This window comes from Scyliorhinus torazame, chromosome 3 (assembly GCF_047496885.1).
Source record: "Scyliorhinus torazame isolate Kashiwa2021f chromosome 3, sScyTor2.1, whole genome shotgun sequence".
Lineage (NCBI taxonomy): Eukaryota > Metazoa > Chordata > Chondrichthyes > Carcharhiniformes > Scyliorhinidae > Scyliorhinus > Scyliorhinus torazame.
The window spans coordinates 46,443,773-46,463,436 of record NC_092709.1 but is presented as its reverse complement, the minus strand read 5'-3'; the positions used below and the strand labels follow the sequence as shown (position 1 = coordinate 46,463,436).

The 19,664-nt window shown below is 52.2% G+C and overlaps 1 protein-coding gene across 2 annotated transcripts in view; it reads left to right on the top strand.

The window, feature by feature from the left end:
• Positions 1–19,664, top strand: part of LOC140408433 (alpha-1,3-mannosyl-glycoprotein 4-beta-N-acetylglucosaminyltransferase B-like) — a 446,701-nt gene that overhangs the window by 6,957 nt on the left and 420,080 nt on the right. The gene's annotated exons all lie outside the window — the stretch shown is intronic.

Sequence of the window (19,664 nt, the reverse complement as noted above, 5' to 3'; positions counted from 1 at the left end):
TCCGAAAGTATCCCTTTGAGGAATGTAAATGTTTGTGATTATTGGCAGATATCTTCCTTCTGTTATGGGGGAGGCGTGTTCAGATCCCCAAAATATATCATAGAGTTCAACCAACCTCTCCCTTTAATGGATTTGTTGCTTTTCCGAGCACACAGCTTTTTCCCTAGGTGTGGAATTACAATTATGGACATGTGGGTTTTTAAACACAAAACACTGTTTATGCCATGAACTCAACTTAACATCTTAAATAAACCTTGAATCTCTTAACACCCCTCAAAAATAACTCAGAAAATATTGCAACAGTAAATAACTCCTTAAACTGTTCCTTCAAACTTCCAAGAGACTTAACACCTTTAAACAAAATCACATCAGGTTAAAGGATATATATATTTTCTGTAGAATGGCAGAGATATATTAGCTTGGTTGATTTCAGCTCCAGCACCTTGTTTTTTCCCTGCAAACTCTCTGGACACACACAGACACCCTGCTTTTTCCAACTGGCTTTCTCCTTTTAATCAGCTCACAGCAAAACAGCCAGGCACTTTGAAGCTGCTCTCAGCAAAACCAGCCAGGCACTTTTTAAAACTGCAAAAACCCAACTGCAAAACTTGCAGCTCTCTGGAAACATACAGACACTGCTTTTAAACTGAAACTAAAACGCTGCAAAATGGCTGAGCTGAGCTCCACCCACTCTATGACATCACTGTTTTCTTAAAGGTACATTGCTTACACATCCAGTTCTTAAAGGCACTCTCGCATGACACTTCCACATTCATGACTTGCAATATGCAATAAATATTTTCATCTCAGGTTTATAGAATATGGAATGTGTTGTGTCTGCAAAACATTTGTACCCCAAATTTCCTTATGTAGTTCAACTGAATTTTGATACATCTCTGGCCAGGATCCAACATAAGTCATTGGAAAGCAACAAGAACGTGGTTGTGATTCTGAGATTTCCAAGTCGGCTTCGTAAGGGCCAGAAGCCTCCACTTTCTCCTTCAAAGGCCAGTAATGTGAGGAGGGGCACAGCTGGACGCTGGGAATTCCTACCCTGGGGGTTCCCATTCTCATAGCTCGGTCAGGACCTGGGGTGGTGCTGGAGACCAATACGCAGCGTGGAATGAGGCAGAATGATCTCCACATGGCTGCAAGTGAGTACCCTGGGAAGTCAAGTTAAGGAGGCAAGTCTGAGTCTCTGAAGAAAAGGGGAGTTTTCAAAAAAGTAATGATTGAGTTGTTGGCTTTCCACAGGTAAAATGGCTACGATGTTGTAGGCAATGGCCTTGGTAATGGTTCTGTCCAATGGCAAACTTGTGCTGGATTTCTGGCCCCACTGGCTGCGTGGCTCTCATTGATATGGGTGCTGTTCATATCATGCAATTTAGGTAAACTCCAACTCGCCCAGCAGACTCTGGAAGTGTTACTGCTAAATACACTAATGGCTACAATGTTGACATAGCTTCTAGAACCATGTCCCTTGGATCTTTGGGATTCTTGGTTATGTTCAGTTCCCACAACATCCAGTTTGTTAGCTGTCTTGAATGCTTTGATAACTTACCATTGAATTATATGCTCTCTCTCCTGTAGACTCCCTCTCCCATATACAGTTTCACTTGGTTCCATTAAATGTATCTCCCTACCCGTACTGGGCTCATTTCCACCCCTTCCCAGATGTTTTAAATGTTCTCTCTCTTTTATCATTTAGCACATTCAGAATCCCCAAAGGAATAATCATTTGGAGCATGGGGTGATTTAAATGCCAGCAGGAAACAAAATCCTCACAGCCTTTAATAAGGCCTAAAGCAGTAATAACATTCTTGTTATTCTTTCCAAAGGCTGTGAGAGGGGAAAATGGACAATCTGAAAGTAGAGAAAGGATATTTGTAATGGCGAGGCTGTTGCACGAGAAAGGTTTGCCCTTTGGAATTCAACAGCACCTTCCCAAAGGTTTGGCAGCTGACCATGTCTAGTAGGAGGTGGTAGCCAGGTTCAGTGCTTTGTACAAAACATAAAAGACCTGGGAACACACTTGGATGAAGGTGACATTTTTTAAGTCAGCTAACAATGGAAGAGTGCCATTATGGCCTGAGATGGTGTGAAAAATTATTTCTGTCAACCTTTTTCACATGTGCTTTTCCCCCTTGCCAAAGCCTTACAGCAACACATCCCATGCATAACTATACTCCAACAGGGAACATACTCGACCTGCAAATTATGATTGGAAGCTTTGCTGTGCTCAAAGTCTTCGTTTAGTTTCTGATGATGTCAAATTTGCATAATGAGACATTTCTCTGAGTTTCATGTTAATGGTTCTCCTATAAGCAGACCCTGTGCCCCTTATAAAAGAAAGACTTGTATTTAGTCAGGACATCTCATACTGTCAGGGCACCCCAAAGCGCTTTACTGCCAACTAATTATTTTTGAAGTGCGTTCACAGGTGTAATGCAGGAAACAAGAGCGCACCATTTTTGCCGAATATTTAAGTAAATTGATTTTGCGAGTCTCAGATTGTAATATCCCTTGGGATATTACAATGAGTCACATACTTCTCTTCGAATGTGGATATTTTATTTCAGAAAGGCAATTGGTAAAGGATAAGACTGTAGCCGATCGTTGCTCATTTTTATAATTAATTTGCAGAGTGAGAAGCAACCACAGTTTTTGTCAGTGTCTATTTATGGGGGGGAGGGGAGGGGGGGGGGGGAGGGGAGGGGAGGGGGGGGAGGGGAGGGGAGGGGGGGGGCGGTGCAAGGCACCAGCTAATGCCCATTACCTACACTCAATTAGTATACAATTAACACATTCCCTCCATATTTTGTGAGGTGCCTCTCTTTTTCTTAGCTCCCAAGTTAAAGGACAGCATTTCCTGTTTACACCTTAAGAAGAATTATAAATCCAGCTGTAGTAGAATACCCATTAGAAATATTGGCATGTGAAGCATCACTAAAAAAACTGATTTCACGTTATTTAGATCACCTAAGGTTGTTTGGGAACTTAAGTATGAATTTCTCCCGTTTAATATTCTTAATATTGTAGTTGCTGTTAAAACATTCTCAACTTTAAAGTGTTTCATTATAGTACTTAAATTCATAGAATACCTACAGTGCAGAAGAAGGTCATTTGGCCCATGAATTCTGCACCGACCATCTGAAAGAGCACCCCAACCTAGGCCCAATCCTCCAATCTATCCCCGTAACCCCACCTAACCTGCACATCTTTGGAAACTAAGGAGCAATTGAACAAGGGCAATCTACCTAACCTGCACATTTTTGGACTCTGGGAGGAAACTGGAGCACCCGATGGAAACCCACGCAGACGCAGGGCTTTATAACCCGCATGGAGGTCACAGTATAAAGACAATCCGATTCCCCGTAACTTTCACCGAGTATGAAATTCCCCTAAACTAGGGGAAACCTCACTTGTTTATAGATCCTAACCTGGGTGCAGGTTGAGGATGGAGACCCTTCGGGGATTGGAAACTTATTGTATGGTTCATGCTGTCTACCTTGGCGGATTCTACACTGGCGATGAGAATAAAGTGGAGCTGCCGTCGGCACTAAATACTGCGTGCCGGTACCGCTTCATCTAGGCCCCAGGAAGCCTCTCATCAAACAACCAAAATGCCTTACATTGGAAAACTTGAACCGTTTCAGGCAGATATCGATGACTGGGGGCAGTATGTGGAACGAATGCAGTATTTTTTCCAGACTAATGGGATCGTCGGGGATGAATGGCAAACACTGATGCTTTTGATGGCTTGTGGGGGGCTCACTTCCAGCCTCATAAAAAGCCTCATCCACCTGGACGCAGTGGATTCTTGTTCGTTCATCGTTTTAGTGGCCCGGGTAAGGGAACACTTCGGCCTGCAGCCGTCGTTGATCATCCGGTGCTTCTGATTTCATACGTCCACCCAGGCCCAGTCCAAGTCCACCAGCGACACCCTGGCCCGGCATCAGAAAATTACCCGAAACATGCACTCAACAAGTCCAATTTGTATGTGGAATCTGTGACACTGATAAGCAGCGACAATGTTTAGCTGTGACTGACCGTGAAGCGCACTGTTGAAATCGTCATCTGCCGTGAGAGCTCAGAACAAGGATCCAGCAACTCGAGGGAATGATGGTACTGATTCTCGACGGCCAACCATATGCTGCCCCAATCCCGTACACGACACAGGCCCTCAGCAATGGGATACTTTCCACAGAGACTCCAGCCATGGGTCCAGAGCGCTGCCTACCATCCCCCCCGACCATGATGACCAGGAATATGGGTACCGACTGGCCGCAGAGCCCGGGAGAGCAGTCGACTGGCAATGACCCAACACCCCGCTGCCCCACCAGGCGCAACGTCATCCCTGGGACCAGACCCATTACATGGAAGAAGACATTGTTTCCTATCATCATCTATACTGTGTGGCCTCACCGCGGGTCGCTCCTATCCAGCTCTTGTTACAGGTGAATAGGTATTCCATTCACATGGAATTAGACATCGAAGTGGTGGTATCAGCCAGCCACCATACCTGCCACTGGATCCAGTCCGGGATCCAAATGCTGAGCCTTCAGTATACCCACCTTGCCACGTACACGAGGAATCTTTGGCAGTTGCGGGTACCTCAAGCTCTCCCGCGCTCTGCGGCCAGCGGCCGCCAGTCGATACCCATATTCCTGGTCGTCGCGGTCATGGGGAATGGTTGGCGGCGCTCTGGGATCCATGACTGGAGTCTCTGTGGAAAGTATCCCATTGCTGAGGGCCTGTGTCGTATATGGGATTGGTCCTGGTCGACTATGGGCAACAATGGCAAATCTACCTTTGGTGGTCATCCATGGTAGTGGACCAAGTCTGTTGGGGTGGGATTGTTTACGCCATCAAACGGAGGTGGACTGGCAGAGGATTTGCTGGATGCACCCGAATGGCCCTGAAGGAGCCCTGGCGAGTCTGTATTCCAGGAGGGTTTGGGCACCAAAAGAGGGGTCATGGCCCACATCAGCGTTGACCCAATGGTACTAAAACGATACCTTTACACCTCTCTCGTCTCAAATGCTTTGTGATCGAATTTGGACGCAGAGCTGGGCCATCTTGAGGGTTTCAAAATTATATGCCCCGCTCAATTCTCTGATTGGGCAGCACTGGTCGTGCCCGTTCTGAAGCCCGATGGCTCCATCCGCCAATGTGGCGATTATAAGCTGTCGGTCAACCGCGTCTCCCGATTGGATCGCTGCCCATTCCCTCGTATAGATGATCAATATGCCAAGCTCAGTGGCGACTTCCCATTTTTGAAACTCAACATGAGCCTTGCGTACCTCCAACTAACTTTGGCTCCTGACACCAGATGTTTTGTGACCATCAACGCGCACCGCGGGCTATATGAGTACACCTGGCTACTTTTTTTGGGTTTCCTCGACGTGCGCCATTTTCCAGTGGGCGATGGAGAATATCTTATGAGGCTCCCGCGGGTGGCAGTGAACCTGGACGACATGTTGATCACGGGTTCGTCTGACCAGGAGCATTTGGGAAACTTGGCTGAAGTCCTCCGTCAGTTTGAGGAAGCTGGAGTCCGCCTCCGGAGGAAAAAATGCATTTCCAACATGGCCAAAGTTACCGACCTGGGCTATCGTGCGGACCGTCATGGTTTGCATCTGGTGGCGGTAACGATACAGGTTATCTGTCAGGCCCCTGTAGCCAATGGCCCAACAGAATTCTGCTTTATTTTGGGCCTCATCAACTATTATGGCAAGTTTATACTCGCTACATTATTGCCCCCCCACTCCACCCATCAGCTAAAAAAAGGTCAGCGATGGGAATGGTCCCAGGCCTAGGGCACAGCTTTCACATCGGTCAAACAGCAGCTGTCATCTTCCCTCCTGCTGACCCACTTTGACCCAACCAAGCTGCTCTTGTTAATGTAGGATGCTTCTCCCTACGGGGAAGGTTCTGTCCTCACCCACTGAATGGATGACGGATCGGAGCGCCATATCGCATTTACATCTTAGACGATGGCCGATGCGGAGAAAATCTACGCACAGATCGAAAAAGAGGGTTTGGCTGTAGTGTTTGCAGTGAAGAAATTCCGTTAATATGTCTGCGGGCATCCTTTCACCCTTTTCACAGATTGCAAACCCCTTCTGGGCCTTTTCAAGGAGGACTGAGCAATTCCCCCCATTGCCACTGCCAGGATCCAGCTTTGGGTGCAATTATTAGCTGCAAATGAGCACATGTTGGAGAGCCAATCCGGTATTAAGATTCCACACATCGATGCATTAAGCCACTTCCCTGTCCTCACCAGGCTCTCATCGCCAACGACAGCCGACAAGATCATTGCCGCCCTACATTTTATGGACTCTCTGCTGGTCCCGGCCTCCAGCATCCGCAGGTGGATCTAGGCAGACTCACAGTTGTCCCGGATGCGACACATCATCCTGTATGGAGCCCAGCACAATGTCTTGCCGAGTGGCTTGAAGGCTGATACCACCAAGGTACCTGAGTTAAGCACTGAGGACAGTGTCATCCTGTGGGGAACGCACGTGGCAGGGACGTAAGCCGCTCTTGCAGGACTCCCACAACAGACACCCAAGGGTGTCCAAGAAGAAGATACTGGCCCGTAGCTACGTTTGGTGGCCGAGGATTGATGCGGACATAGGGAAGTTGGCCCAGTGTTGCACACAGTGCTCGGAGCACCAGAAACTGCCACCAGCGGCACCTCTCCGCCCATGGGAATGGCTGGGCTGTCCTTGGTCCCGCCTCCACAGAGACTTTGCCGGACCATTCCAGGAGGCAATGTTCCTCATCATCGTGAACACCCACCCAAAGTGGATGGAAGTCCACAAGATGCAGGTGATGACCGCTTAGGCCACCATCGAGTGGCTATGACAGTCGTTTAACATGCACGGGATACCGGAGGTGCTGGTTTCAGATAACGGAACAGCTTTTCCGAGCGCGGAGTTTGGAACGTTCATGGTCCTACCAACTGGCGTCAAACGGATTAACAGAATGGGCCATCCAGACCTTCGCATGAAGAAGCAGACCGCTGATTCCTGGGAGACTCAACTAGCACATTTCTTATTTTGCTGTCGAACGACATCACACGCCACGACGGTGGTCGCTCCGGCCGAGTTGCTCATGGATTGCCGCCTCTGCAACTGGTTGAGTTTGGTCATTCCGGACATTGGCAGGAAAATCCACCATAGCGAGGTCAGGACGGAGGCTGACGCAGACTAGCACACGCCTTTGCGCACGTTCGCCCTTGGTGATCTGGTGCACGTCTGAAACTTTGGAGAAGGGTGTGGTAGTCTTTGGAGAAGAGGTATTACGGTACCTGGTAATGCTGGAACGCCATTGGTAGATATTGTATGTTTCCTATTGGTCAAGCTGTATGGTAGCTCTGCCCTGCAAGGCGGGGTATAAGAGCCCGTGCCGCCCCAGCAGCCTTCATTCTGTACCTGAGCTGCTGGGGAAACATCTAGCTTATGAAAGCATTTGGAGTATTGCGTGCAATTCTGGTCACCGCATTATAGGAAGGATGTGGAAGCATTGGAAAGGGTGCAGAGGAGATTTACCAGAATGTTGCCTGGTATGGAGGGAAGATCTTATGAGGAAAGGCTGAGGGACTTGAGGCTGTTTTCGTTAGAGAGAAGAAGGTTAAGAGGTGACTTAATTGAGGCATACAAGATGATCAGAGGATTGGATAGGGTGGACAGTGAGAGCCTTTTTCCTCGGATGGTGATGTCTAGCACGAGGGGACATAGCTTTAAATTGAGGGGAGATAGATATAAGACAGACGTCAGAGGTAGGTTCTTTACTCAGAGAGTAGTAAGGGCGTGGAATGCCCTGCCTGCAACAGTAGTGGACTCGCCAACACTAAGGGTATTCAAATGGTCATTGGATAGACATATGGACGATAAGGGAATAGTGTAAATGGGCTTTAGAGTGGTTTCACAGGTCGGCGCAACATCGAGGGCCGAAGGGCCTGTACTGCGCTGTAATGTTCTATGTTCTAGTTGTCCTACAACCTCGCTTTAGTGGTCATTGATCGTGCATCAATTTAATAAGCTAGATTTAAAAGTATGGAGCTCCGAATCAAGCCGGAGTGTCTGCAAATCAGCCCCCATGCGACGAACTCAGCGACAACCTTCAAGCACTGGCTGGCGTGTTTTAAAGGATATCTCGGAACGGCTGAAAACACACCCACGTGAGAACAGAAAATGCAAGTCCTGCACTCGAGGGTGAGCCTGGACATTTACACTCTCATCGAGGATGCGGAAGACTTCGATGCAGCAATAGAGCTGCTAAAAGGACATTATATTCGCCCGGTAAACCAGGTCTATGCCCGCCATCTGCTAGCAACGAGGCGACAAATCCCTGGGGAATTGCTGGAAGAATTCTACCGTGCGCTGCTGGTGTTGGGGAGAAACTGCAGCTGCCCGCAAGTTTCGGCGAGCACCCACACAGAACTCTTGATCCGGGACGCTTTCGTGGCAGGTATGCTGTCCTCCCAAATCCGCCAGCGATTGCTGTAAAAAGACACCCTAGGCTTCAAGGAGGCACGGGCCCTTGCAGGCTCCCTGGATGTGGCCTCCAGAAACACCCTCGCTTACGTTCCCGACCGCGCGGCAGCCCCCTGGGCAGCGTGGAACACCTCCGCAGCCGACCCCGAGACATCCCCCATCCCCCCACAAGCTTGTGCTGCAAGGCGTCCTGGCAACCCCAGGGGCCCCCGCTGCTACTTTTGCGGGCAGGTCAAGAACCCCCGGCAGCGCTGCCCGGCCCGCGCATCCACCTGCAAGGGATGTGGTATAAAGGACCATTTCGTGGTGGTATGCCAGGCCTGTGCGGTCGCCGCGGTCTCCGGCGGCGAATGCAGACCGCCACCACAAACCTCTCCACGGTCCCTGTGCGAGCGCCGCCATCTTCCTACTCCAGCGCCACGTGCGGCCCCCAGGCGCCGCCATCTTGTCCCACGGACGCCACGTTCGATGGATGGGCGCCGCCATTTTGTGCACACCCAGCCATGTGCGACCAATGGGAGCCGCCATCTTGGATGGACTCCCAGGACCCCAGAAGAGAACACTCAACTGCTGAGATTAGCCTCGGTGACCCTGCATCAGTCCCGGCCTCGAACACTCTCAACTGCTACAACAACAGTACTAATCAATGGGCACAAGACGTCCTGCTTAATCGACTCTGGGAGCACGGAGAGCTTCATACACCCCGATACGGTAAGGCGCTCTTCTCTCCTCGTCCACCCCGCTAATCAAAAAATATCCCTGGCCTCCGGTTCCCACTCAGTAGAGACAAAGGGGTTTTGTGTAACAAACCTCACAGTCCAGGGAAGGGAGTTTAAAAATTACCGGCTCTACGCCCTTCCCCACCTCTGCGCGGCCACACTCCTAGGTTTAGACTTCCAGTGTAATCTCCAAAGTCTAACTTTCAAATTCGGTGGCCCTATACCCCCCCCCCCCCCCCCCCCACCCCCTCACTGTCTGCGGCCTCGCAACCCTCAAGGTCGATCCGCCTTCCCTGTTTGCGAACCTCACCCCGGATTGCAAACCCGTCGCCACAAGGAGCAGATGGTACAGCGCCCAGGATCGGATCTTTATTAGGTCAGAGGTCCAAAGGCTACTGAGGGAAGGAGTCATTGAAGCGAGCAACAGTCCCTGGAGAGCTCAAGTAGTGGTGGTAAAGACCGGGGAGAAGCATAGGATGGTCATCGGCTACAGTCAGACCATCAACAGGTTTACGCAGCTGGACGCGTACCCTCTCCCCCGCATATCCGACCTGGTAAACAGGATCGCGCATTACAAGGTCTTCTCAACGGTGGAGCTTAAGTCCGCCTACCACCAGCTCCCCATCCGCACCAGTGACCGCAAATACACTGCCTTCGAGGCAGATGGGCGGCTCTATCACTTCTTAAGGGTTCCCTTCGGTGTCGCCAATGGGGTCTCGGTCTTCCAGCGCGAGATGGACCGAATGGTTGACCGGTACGGTATAAGGGCAACATTCCCGTATCTCGATAATGTCACCATCTGTGGCCACGACTCGCAGGAACACGAAACTAACCTCCGAAAATTCCTCTAGACCGCAAAGATCCTTAACCTTACATGTAACAAGGATAAATGCGTGTTTAGCACCGACCGTCTAGCCATCCTCGGCTACGTAGTGCAAAATGGAGTTATAGGCCCCGACCCTGAACGCATGCGCCCCCTTATGGAGTTCACTCTCCCTCACTGCTCAAGGTCCTGAAGCGCTGCCTAGGGTTTTTCTCTCACTATGCCCAGTGGGTCCCCAAATATGTGGACAAGGCCCGTCCCCTGATCCAATCCACAGCTTTTCCCCTGTCGATAGAGGCCCGTCAGGCCTTCAGCCGCATCAAAGCAGACATTGCAAAGGCCACGATGCACACCAGCGATGAGTCCCTCCCCTTCAGGTCAAGAGCGACGCGTCTGACGTAGCTCTGGCGGCCACCCTCAACCAAGCGGGCAGACCCGTGACCTTCTTCTCACGTACCCCCCCCCCCGGTTGCTGCTGCTGCTGACCGACCTTCATCTAATGCTCCGCGAGATAGTCTAGGAACGGTTGCCACTGCCTGTAGAACCCCTGCACAGACCCTCTCAAGGCAAACTTTATCCACTCTAACTTGATAAACCCTGCCATATCATTTTTCCAGGCCTCCACGCTGGGGGGCTTCGCCTCCTTCCACATTAGCAAGAGCCTTCGCCGGGCTACTAGGGACGCAAAGGCCAGAATGCCGGCCTCTTTCGCCTCCTGCACTCCCGGCTCGTCCACTACTCCAAATAGTGCTAGCCCCCAGCTTGGCTTGACCCGGACTTTCACCACCTTAGATACTGTTCCCGCCACTCCCCTCCAGAACCCCTCCAGTGCCGGGCATGACCAAAACATATGGACATGGTTCGCCAGACTTCCTGAGCACCTCCCACATCTGTCCTCCACCCCAAAGAACTTACTCAGCCTCGCCCCCGTCATGTGCGCTCTATGAACCACCTTAAATTGTATCAGGCTAAGCCTGGCACATGAAGAAGAGGAATTAACCCTACTTAGGGCATCAGCCCATAGCCCCTCCTCAATCTCCTCCCCCAGCTCCTCCTCCCATTTACCCTTCAGCTCCTCTACCAACGCCTCCCCCTCTTCTTTCATCTCCTGGTATATCGCCGACACCTTGCCCTCTCCAACCCACACACCCGAGATCACCCTGTCTTGAATCTCCTGTGCCGGGAGCAACGGAAATTCCCTCACCTGTCGCATCACAAACGCCCTCACCTGCATGTATCTGAAAGCATTTCCCGGGGGTAGCCCAAACTTCTCCTCCAGTGCCGCTAGGCTCGCAAAGGTCCCATCAATGAACAGGTCCCCCATTCTTCTAATCCCTGCTCGATGCCAGCTCTGAAACCCCCCATCCATCCTCCCTGGGACAAACCGATGGTTACCCCTGATCGGGGACCACACCGAGGCTCCCATAGCACCCCTGTGTTGTCTCCCCTGCCCCCAGATCTTTAGCGTTGCTGCCACCACCGGACTCGTAGTGTACCTTGTCGGCGAGAGCGGCAGCGGTGCCGTCACCAGCGCCCCCAGGCTTGTTCCTTTGCAGGACGCCATCTCCAACCTCTTCCATGCCGCCCCCTCTCCCTCCATCACCCACTTACGGATCATCACCACATTTGCTGCCCAGTAGTAGCCACCCAGATTCGGCAGTGCCAACCCTCCTCGGTCCCTACTGCGCTCCAGAAACCCTCTCCTTACCCTCGGGGTCTTGTTCGCCCACACAAAACCCATCATACTCCTGCCTACCTTCTTAAAAAAGGCCTTAGTGATTACAATTGGAAGGCACTGGAACACAAAAAGAAACCTCGGGAGGACCACCATTTTGACCGACTGCACTCTACCCTCTAGCGAGAGCGGCAACATGTCCCATCTTTTGAAGTCCTCCTCCATCTGCTCCACCAGCCTCGTCAGATTCAGTTTATGCAGGGCCCCCCAACTCCTAGCTATTTGGATCCCCAGGTACCGAAAGCTCCTATCCGCCCTCCTCAGCGGTAGATCGTCTATTCCCCTTTCCTGGTCTCCTGACTGTACTACAAAAAGCTCACTTTTCCCTACATTAAGCTTATAGCCCGAAAAATCCCCAAACTCCCTTAGAGTCTGCATGACCTCCACCATCCCCTCCCCTGGATCCGCCACATACAGCAACAGGTCGTCTGCATAAAGCGACACCCGATGCTCCTCTCCCCCTCGGACCACCCCCCTCCATTTCCTAGACTCCCTTAATGACATGGCCAAGGGTTCAATTGCTAATGCAAACAACAGGGGGGACAGGAGACACCCCTGCCTCCTCCCACGGTACAGCCGAAAATACTCCGACCTCCGCCGATTCATAACCACACTCGCCACCGGGGCTCTGTAAAGGAGCTTAACCCAACTAATAAACCTCCCCGAACCCAAACCTATGCAGCACTTCCCAGGGGTACTCCCACTCTACTCGGTCAAAGGCCTTCTCCGCATCCATAGCCGCCACTATCTCTGCCTCTCCCTCCACCGATGGCATCATTATCACGTTTAGGAGCCGACGCACATTGGTGTTTAGCTGCCTACCCTTTACAAATCCCGTCTGGTCCTCGTGAATCACCCCCGGTACACAGTCCTCGATCCTCGTAGCCAGCACTTTTGCCAGCAACTTAGCATCCACGTTGAGGAGCGAGATCAGCCTGTACGACCCACATTGCAGTGGGTCCTTGTCCCGCTTCAGGATCAAAGAGATCGTCGCCTCCGACATTGTTGGGGGCAGGGTCCCTCCCTCCCTTGCCTCATTAAAAGTCCTCACTAGCAGTGGGGCCAACAGGTCTACGTACTTCCTAGAGAACTCAACCGGGAACCCGTCCGGTTCCGGGGCCTTCCCTGCCTGCATGCTCCCCAGACATTTGCTCAGCTCCTCCAACCCAATTGATGCCCCCAAACCAGCCACCTCCTGCTCCTCCACCCTCGGGAACCTCAGTTGGTCCAGAAATCGTCTCATCGTCTCATCCCCCGCTGGGGGCTGGGATCTGTACAGCTCCTCATAGAAGGCCTTGAATACCTCATTTATTTTAGTCGCACTCCGCACCGTAGCTCCCCTTCCATTCTTGACTCCACCTATTTCCCTCGCTGCCATCCTCTTACGGAGCTGGTGTGCCAGCATCCGACTCGCCTTCTCCCCATACTCATACGTCGCCCCCTGCGCTTTCCTCCACTGTGCCTCTGCCTTCCCTGTGGTCAACAGGTCAAACTCCGTCTGGAGACGTCGTCTTTCCCCAAGTAATCTTTCCTCCGGGGCCTCTGCGTATCTCCTGTCCACTCTTAGCATCTCTCCCACTAATCTCTCCCTTTCCATGCCCTCTATCTTCACCCTATGAGCCCTGATAGAGATTAGCTCTCCCCTGATCACCGCCTTCAGCGCCTCCCATACCACCCCCACCCGCACCTCCCCGTTGTCGTTGGCCTCCAAGTACCTTTCGATACACCCCCTCACCCTCCCACACACCGCCTCATCTGCCAGCAGTCCCACATCCAAACGCCACAACGGGCGTTGGTCCCTCTCCTCTCCCAGCTCCAGTTCCACCCAGTGTGGGGCATGGTCCGAAACGGCTATGGCCGAATACTCTGTTCCCTCCACTTTCGGGATCAGCGCCCTGCCCAGAACAAAAAAATCTATCCGGGAGTAGGCTTTGATACGTGGGAGAAAAAAGAAAATTCCCTGGCCTGGCAAACCTCCACGGGTCCACTCCCCCCATCTGATCCATAAACCCCCTAAGCACCTTGGCCGCAGCCGGCCTCTTTCTGGTCCTAGATCTGGAGCGATCCAGTGCTGGGTCCAACACCGTATTAAAATCCCCACCCATTATCAAGCTTCCTACCTCCAGGTCCGGAATGCGCCCCAACATGCGCTTCATGAATCCGGCATCATCCGAGTTCGGGGCGTATACATTTACCAATACCACCCACGTCCCCTGCAACTTACTGCTCACCATCACGTATCGACCTCCATTGTCCACTGCGATATCCTTGGCCTCAAACGACACCCGCTTCCCCACCAATATTGCCACCCCTCTATTAGAACATAGAACATAGAACATAGAACGATACAGCGCAGTACAGGCCCTTCGGCCCACGATGTTGCACCAAAACAAAAGCCATCTAACCTACACTATGCCATTATCATCCATATGCTTATCCAATAAACTTTTAAATGCCCTCAATGTTGGCGAGTTCACTACTGTTGCAGGTAGGGCATTCCACGGCCTCACCACTCTTTGCGAAAAGAACCTACCTCTGACCTCTGTCCTATATCTATTACCCCTCAGTTTAAAGCTATGTCCCCTCTTGCCAGCCATTTCCATCCGCGGGAGAAGGCTCTCACTGTCCACCCTATCTAACCCCCTGATCATTTTGTATGCCTCTATTAAGTCTCCTCTTAACCTTCTTCTCTCCAACGAAAACAACCTCAAGTCCATCAGCCTTTCCTCATAAGACTTTCCCTCCATACCAGGCAACATCCTGGTAAATCTCCTCTGCACCCGTTCCAAAGCCTCCACGTCCTTCCTATAATGCGGTGACCAGAACTGTACGCAATACTCCAAATGCGGCCGTACCAGAGTTTTGTACAGCTGCAACATAACCTCCTGACTCCGGAACTCAATCCCTCTACCAATAAAGGCCAACACTCCATAGGCCTTCTTCACAACCCTATCAACCTGGGTGGCAACTTTCAGGGATCTATGTACATGGACACCTAGATCCCTATGCTCATCCACACTTCCAAGAACTTTATCATTAGCCAAATATTCCGCATTCCTGCTTTTCCTTCCAAAGTGAATCACCTCACACTTCTCTACATTAAACTCCATTTGCCACCTCTCAGCCCAGCTCTGCAGCTTATCTATGTCCCTCTGTAACCTGCTACATCCTTCCACACTGTCGACAACACCACCGACTTTAGTGTCGTCTGCAAATTTACTCACCCACCCTTCTGCGCCTTCCTCTAGGTCATTGATAAAAATGACAAACAGCAACGGCCCCAGAACAGATCCTTGTGGTATGCCACTTGTAACTGAACTCCATTCTGAACATTTCCCATCAACCACCACCCTCTGTCTTCTTTCAGCTAGCCAATTTCTGATCCACATCTCTAAATCACCCTCAATCCCCAGCCTCCGTATTTTCTGCAATAGCCTACCGTGGGGAACCTTATCAAACGCTTTACTGAAATCCATATACACCACATCAACTGCTCTACCCTCGTCTACCTGTTCAGTCACCTTCTCAAAGAACTCGATAAGGTTTGTGAGGCATGACCTACCCTTCACAAAGCCATGCTGACTATCCCTGATCATCTTATTCCTATCTACTTGATTATAAATTATAAATTATATTCTTTGCATCCAGCCCCGAATGGAATACCTGTCCCACCCATCCCTTTCTTAACCTGACCTGATTCGTCACTTTCAAATGTGTCTCCTGGAGCATGACCACGTCTGCCTTCAGTCCCTTTAAGTGCGCGAACACTCGGGCTCTCTTTACCGGCCTGTTCAGGCCCCTCACGTTCCACGTTATCAGCCAGATTGGGGGCCTCCCCCCCCCCCCCACCCCCCCCTGCCGACTAGCCATCTCCTTTTCTAGGCCAGTCCCGTGCCCGCGCCGCCCTCACCCTGCAGTCCCCCAGACGGGAGACCCCCGCCCCGACCACCTCTTCTGTGTCCCATTCCCCTTCGGCCAGTGAAGCAGCAACCCTATTCTCCCCCCCCCTTCCGCTAGACCCGTGTCCAGCTTTTTTGCTCCCCCCATAGCACTCCCGTAAGTCAGCTGACTCCTGCTGATCCTGGCTTCCCCCGCCGTCCCATTGACCCCCCCGTGTGGGAATCTCCCAATCAGTGTGCGCTCCTCCAGTCCCCCTCCCTCCGTTCTTCCCTAGCACGGGAAAAATCCCGCGCTTTCCTAAGCCTGCCTCGCCCCCTCTGGCGCAGCTCCTGTCGTGGCCTTGTCTCATTTCCCCCATCCCCGAGCCTCCTCCCCTTCCAGCAACAGCGCCCACCGTCTCTTACGGTCTTCTCACCCGGTCCCTTTCCCCATCCCCATCCATCCCCCAGCCCGTGGAACATTTCCTGCGCGTGATTAACACCCTATGTACAACAAACATCAAACATCCTCCCCACCCTCACAGACCCTCAGTTTGAGTCCAACTTTACAGATTGAATAAAGGTCCAAGCCTCCTCAGGCGTTTCAAAATAGTGGTGTTGATCCTTGTATGTGACCCACAATCGCGCTGGCTGCAGCATTCCGAATCTCACTCCTTTCCGGTGCAACACCGCCTTGGCCCGGTTGAAACCCGGTCTCCTCTTTGCAACCTCCGTGCTCCAGTCCGGGTATATTCGGATCTCCACATTCTCCCAGTGGCTGTTCCGCTCTTTCTTGGCCCATTTCAAGACCCTCTCTCTGTCCGTGAAACGGTGAAACCTCACCACAATCGCCCTTGGTGGCTCATTAGCCTTGGGCCTCCTCGCCAGCACCCGGTGTGCCCCATCCAGCTCCAAAGGCCTCGAAGGGGCCTCCGTGCCCATCATCGACTCGAGCATCGTGCTCGCATATGCCCCGGCATCGGCCATCTCCACTCCTTCAGGGAGACCCAGGATCCGAAGATTCTTTCTCCTCGACCTGTTCTCCAGGTCTTCGAATCTTCCCGCCCACCTCTTGTGCAGCGCCTCGTGCACCTCCACCCTCACCGCAAGGCCCAAGATCTCATCCTCATTCTCATTAACTTTTTTCTGCACCTCCTGGATCTTTACCTTGTGGGCCTTCTGGGTCATCCCTAATCCTTCAATCGCCGACAGCATAGGCGCCAGCATCTCTTTCCGCAGCTTCTCAAAACAGCGCTTAATGAACTCCTGCAGCTCTGGCCCGCATTCCCCTTTATCTCTGGCCACCGCCATTTTGTTTTTCTTCCCTCGCTTCTCCCGCTGCTCCAACGCCGCTTTTTTGGCCGTTTCGCTTCTAGTCCAATCCATAAACGGTGAAGGGGGACCTCACTCTCCCCTTCCCACACGGAACGTCTTCAAAAAATTCCCGTTGGGGCTCTTCTAGAGAGCCCGAAAGTCCGTGATTGCAGGAGCTGCCGAATCATACGGCTTAGCTCCGCATCGCCGCAACCGGAAGTCGCAACACTTACTTCCTGAACGTGATTGACGAGTACTCCCGGTTCCCATTCGCCATCCCCTGCCCAGACATGACCACAACCACCGTCATCAAGGCCCTCCATAGCATCTTTGCACTGTTCGGGTTCCCTGCTTACATACATAGTGATAGGGGGTCCTCCTTTATGAGCGACGAACTGCGTCAATTCCTGCTCAGCAAAGGCATCGCCTCGAACAGGATGACCAGTTACAACCCCCGGGGTAACGGCCAGGTAGAGAGGGAGAACGGAACGGTCTGGAAGACCATCCTACTGGCCCTACGGTCCAGGAATCTCCCAGTCTCCCACTGGCAAGATGTCCTTCCGGATGCCCTCCACTCCATCCGGTCACTGCTTTGTACCACAACCAACCAAACACCGCACGAACATCTCCTTGTCTTCCCCAGAAAGTCCTCCTCTGGGACATCGCTCCCGACCCAGCTGGCAGCTCCCGGACCCGTCCTGCTCCGAAAACACGTGCGGGCGCACAAGTCGGACCCGTTGGTTGAGAGGGTCCACCTTCTCCAAGCTAACCCCCAGTACGCCGATGGCCGACAAGATACGGTCTCCCTACGAGACCTGGCGCCCGCCGGAGCCCCACGCACACCCCAGCCACCAGTCCCACCGTCCCTCCCACCAGTGCACCTTACAGGAGGATCGGTCCTTCTGCCGGCCCCGTCTAGGCCCCTCCACCCACCGGCCCACCCCGCAGACGCTCCCTTCCCAGGTCAACCGTTTTCCCCACCAGCACCGTCTAGGGGTGTCGAAGCTGCCATGGAGATCGAAGTCACGCCCCCAGAGTTAGAGACGCCCGAACCTCCACTGGAGTCACCACCGAAGCTTCGATGATCACAGAGGACAACCAGGGTCCCGATCAACATATTGCCTCATTTTAAAGTGTATAGTTAATTATGAATCATAAATAGTAAATAGAATTGTAAATAGTTACAAAACGCTGTACGGAGGTATTACGGTACCCCTGTAACTATAATTTCTACCACGTTACCATGTTGTAGTATCAGGCCACCACCCCCGCTGGACTCTTTTTTAACAGGGGGTGAATGTGGTAGTCTTTGTAGAGGTATTACGGGACCTGGTAATGCTGGAACACCATTGGTAGATATTGTATGTTTCCTATTGGTCAAGCTGCATGGTAGCTCCGCCCTGCAAGGCGGGGTATAAGAGCCCGCGCCGCCCCAACAGCCTTCATTCTGTACCTTAGCTGCTGGGGGAAACATCTAGCTTATTAAAGCCTTCAGTTGGACTATAACCTCGCTATAGTGGTCATTGATCGTGCATCAAAGGGGCCATGTGGATTCCAGGCGTCGTGCTGGCACAGATAGGGCCGGTCTTGTAGAGTGTGGGCGCAGGGGGGCGAGTCGTATTGACACAAGGACCATTTCCACAGCTGCATTCCCGCCACACCGGGTCCGGTTCCAGATGCCTCGGGCCAAGCCTGTCCACTGTCTGTGTTGCCACCTCAGCTGCCGTTAACACTGTTGCGTCCGGTTGTGCCAGCTGTCGAGAAGCTGGACTCCAACATCGAAGATGCTGAGATGCCAGATGAAGTCCCGCCCAGTTCCGAATCAGCGTCAGTCATGGATGTGTTGCCATCGCCAGAGCCTATCGTGCCACGTCCCACAACCTCATTTGTTTCACTGGCACCACCCAGGCGCTCTATACGAAAACGCCGCTCCCCGGACCGTTAAACACCCACAGATGCCGCGTGTTTGGCTCGCAACAACCATCCCCAGGTGAAAAGACTAGAGACACCTCATGTCCGTGGACATGAACGTTTCTCCAGACTGTGGGGGGGTGGCGGCGGGGGGAAGAATCACCGCAGTCACAGCGAAAGGATAATCTCATTCCCCGTGGCCTCCACTGAGTATAAACCTTTCTGGTAACATGGGAAATGCTTCCCCTAACCTAGGGGAACCCTCACTTGTATATAATCCCCAACCTGGGTGCAGGCCGAGGAGGGAGATTTTTCTGGGGGTGGAGACTTATTGTATACGAATGAACCTAGTTATTATTTTCTACCTGCTGGTTCATGCGTACTACATTAGCAGATTCTACAAGGGGATAACGTACAAACTCCACGCGGACAGTGACCCAAAGCTGGGATTGAACCTGGGTCCCTGGTGCTGTGAGGCAGCAGTGCTAACTGCTATGCCACCACGCCACCCAATACATCAGTGTAGCATCTGGTCTAGTCTGAGGCCATTAGATCCCCCAGCTACACCGAGGCACAGGGCAGAGAAGCTGACCTCCATCCCAATCTAACCAACCTGCGAACGATCAGAGAGCTCCCGTCTGCAGCTCCGGCAGGTCTGACATCCCAAGTATGACCCCCAGGGGACTGGGTTCCAAATCCACGTGCAAGACCACCGACATGGTGCTGAAGAACAACCTCCAAAATTTCTCCAACTTAGGACTGGATCAGAACATATGTATG